Here is a 3,665-nt window from a genome sequence, read left to right on the forward strand (position 1 = left end):
GCAAATCAGAACTGCTGGGAGTGTGTGTGTTTGTGGGGGTGAGGGGCTGGTGGAGCTGGTGAGGGTGGGTGGGGGGCAGCAGAGAGAAGGAACTGAGGAGAAATGTCAGATTATAAAGGGAAATTAAACAGTGTTACTTATCCATTCTTCCCCAGCCTGCTAAAGCAGGGGCCAGTTCCAGCCCAGCCTCCCTCCCCTGCCTCCCGGGGTGGGGCTCTGTCGCCCCAGCACTGCGAGGACAGCCACTGCCTTTCGAAAACGTGAAGCCACCGCTGTTCCCTACTGAGAACACTTCCCAGACCTGAGGAACAGCTTACAAATGATAGGTTAGGACATTTCACAAACACCAAGGAGAGTCTGAACTAGGCCTCCGCATAAGGGGCAGGAGAAACAGTGTTTACAAGTAGCTAACACCAGAGTGGTTAAGTGGTTCAGCCAAGGGGAAGGCAATGCTTATTCCCCCATGACAGAGCGTCTCAAACTTGAACGTGCATACGATTCCCTTGGGATCACATCAAAATGCACTGGGTTGGGGGTGGGGCCTCAGATTCCGCATTTGTAATAAGCTCCTATGGACCACACTTCAAGATCTGGATGTTCTTGGACCACGCTTGGAGAAGCAAGAGTCTGCAACACACAGAGGGAGCCGCCTCCGTCTCTTTGGGCCACAGGCATATCTCGGCAGTCCTGAGCAGAGCTGAGACAGCTCCGGTGCTCTGCGCCCACCCAGGCACACCCCTGGGCGGAAGGTGGAGATGCAGCACACTGAGGGAGCAACAGTCTACAAGACTGTGTTAACATATTTTCTAAGAGCACCGTGACTATAGGAACAGCTACACAAATAGCATAATTCAACTTGAGTAAATGGAGAGGTCTACTGGCTGGGGGTAAAACTACCCTTTCCTTATGTAGTCCTCCTTAAAGTGAACATGATTACAAAGGTGTAAAAAAAAACCCAGCATATTACATTTCACAGGAAAAGGCCACATGGGCACACATTTACGTACAGTATGAATTCTAAGAAATTCAATGCATTTTATCAAAACAAAGCGCATGCTACCACTGCTCCCAGCTAAAATCATCTCCTCTTCCAAATACAAGGAAGAAACCTTGAATTGTAAGCAAAATCACTGCCTTGCCTTGCCAGTACCAGGCCACAGGCTCCCCATCTGATCACAGCCACACGAGCAAGAAAAACAGGAAATCCAAAGGCAGAAACAACAATTCCAGTAGTGAAAAAACACGCCCGTTGCCGACAGGCACTACTTGTTGCATCGCCGTCATACGTCGCTCCTTTGGCAATGAAATTACGGGCTGGGCGAGATGGCGTGGAACAGCAGGACAAACAAGGGCCAGTAAATGCCATAATCCTCTAAGGCACATCCCAGCATAAGAAAAGTCACCCAATAGCCCCTCTGAAAGATGACGCCACGAGAGCTTTAACGCCAGCCAGGTCTCCCGAGCGGGGGCCGCGGCTGCTTCCGGCTTCCTGCCAGGGCTGGTCTATCTTTTTTGCCAGGTCTAAAGTACAACACCATCTCTTGTGGTTCATAGGGCCACTCCTTTTCCTCATTCTTGACTCAGTCAGGGTTAAGGTCACTTTTCTAGGTGTTTCTGCACTTTACCTCCTTTTTCAAGTATATACGATACCAAGGTATGATATCAGGTACGTGTGGAATGTGGCAAAATACAAAACATTAGTGTACACAACGAGGAAGAAGCAGACTCACAGATATATTCAAGAAAGGAGCGGCTGCCAGTGCGGGGTGGGGAGGAACACTACAGGAGCCGGGGAGGGGAGGGCGCAACGTATTGCAAGATGGGCTCAAGGATGTGTTCATCGCACAATGCAAGGAATATTGGGAACCTTTAAAAAATTGTTTTTCATCTTTATTAGAGTATACTTGTTTTACAGTATTGTGTTAGTTTCTGCTGTACACCAAAGTGAATCAGCTATATGTATGCATATATCCCCACATCCCCTCCCTGGTGAGCCTCCCTCTCACCCTCCCTATCCCACCCCTTTAGGTCTTCACAAAGCAGGGAGCTGATCTCCCTGTGCTGTGCAGCAGCTTCCCATTCGCTATCTATTTCACATTTGGTAGGATGTATACATCAGCGCTACTCTCGCAAGTTGTCCCAGCTTCCCCACCCCCCACTGTGTCTTCTGTGCGTCTCTATTCCTGCCCTGCCACTAGGTTCATCAGTGTTAGTTTTCTAGAGTCCATATACATGTGTTCGCATATGGTATTAGTTTTTCTGTTTCTAATTTACTTCACTCAGTATGACAGACTCTAGGTCCATCCACCTCCCTACAATAACTCAGTTTCCTTCCTTTTTAAGGCTGAGTAATATTCCAGGGTATATATGTGCCACATCTTCTTCATTCATATGTCAAAGGACATTTAGGTTGCTTCCATGTCCGGGCTATTGGAAACAGTGCTGCAGTGAGCATTGTGGCACATGTATCTTTTTAAATTATGGTTTTCTCCAGGTGTATGCCCAGTAGTGGGGTTGCTGGTTCATATGGTAGTTCTATTTTTAGTTTTTTAAGGAACCTCCCTACTGTTCTCCACAGTGGCTGTACCAATTTACTTTCCCACCAACAGTGCAGGAGGGTTCCTGCACTTTTCTCCACACCCTCTCCGGCATTTATTGTTTCTCCATTTTTGGATGATGGATGTTCTGACCAATGTGAGGCATATTTTGAAATACCTGTAAATGGAAAGTAGCCTTAAAACATTGTAAAAAATACAATAAGTCTTTATTTTAAAAATTAAAGAAAAGAAGGGACTTGAGCATGAGGGTGTCAGAAAAGGGCTTCTGGACTCCAGCCCAGGGGACTTGAAGAAGGCCAATGAAGCGAGGGCCCTGTGCATCCCCGACTCCCCTCGAGGCCACCAAGGCTTCTCTGCCCCCTCCGCTCAGATGGGGAACCGGCCTCCCTGAGCTCCCAGGTCTGCACCCACAGCGCCGGCCCTGCTCCCCCCCCACACGCCTCCTCAGGACTCCGCTCCAGGTTTTGCCCTAGGAAACTGGCCCAGCCCTCAGCCCCAACCAGGGCGCTGTCCTTCCCGCTGCTGCTGGGTTCCCACCACTTCTCGTTACCAGAATTTGTCCTCTGCGCCCTGGCGCCAATTTTATCTCAGAGACAGAGTTTCGGGTGACGTAGAAAGAAATACCTTTCTAGCTTTGCTAGCCAAGGAGGCACGTGGACTAGCGGCTTTGAGTCTGTGTATTCCATCCTGGAGGGTGTAGTGAGGAGTCCTGTAGTGTTCAAGGAGCAGGGCCTAGTCAGCTCGCGGACATTCTTCTGATGGGTTGGTGCGGAGCTTATGGGGAGACAGCATCATCAAACGTCTGCTTCCAACTGGTCTGGGGTCTACGTGCTTAAGGGCAGCACACAGTGAATGTCTTCCACCCGGTAGGGCTTTCAGTATCCGCAAAACAGGTCAAAGGACATGGGTGAGAATATCATCTACAGTCTTTGGGGTAGATTTAAAGATCCTTGACTTTGTGTAATGCCTAAAGTATTATTCGTTTGTCTTGCTTGACTCTTTTCCTTTCTTTGTCTGTTTTCTCATCACTTGGACTCAATTCATTCTTTGACTAAAGATTTTTTACAGACTTAAGGCAGGCGGAGGACATGGGTGGCGGTCTATTCT

At 48.7% G+C, this 3,665-nt stretch overlaps 1 pseudogene; it reads right to left on the reverse strand.

Moving 5' to 3' along the window:
* Positions 1 to 1,056: 1,056 nt before the first annotated feature.
* LOC130843090 (leptin receptor gene-related protein-like) lies at positions 1,057 to 1,447 on the reverse strand (annotated as a pseudogene).
* Positions 1,448 to 3,665: the final 2,218 nt, after the last annotated feature.

This window comes from Hippopotamus amphibius, unplaced genomic scaffold (genome assembly GCF_030028045.1).
Source record: "Hippopotamus amphibius kiboko isolate mHipAmp2 unplaced genomic scaffold, mHipAmp2.hap2 scaffold_156, whole genome shotgun sequence".
Taxonomy (NCBI): domain Eukaryota; kingdom Metazoa; phylum Chordata; class Mammalia; order Artiodactyla; family Hippopotamidae; genus Hippopotamus; species Hippopotamus amphibius.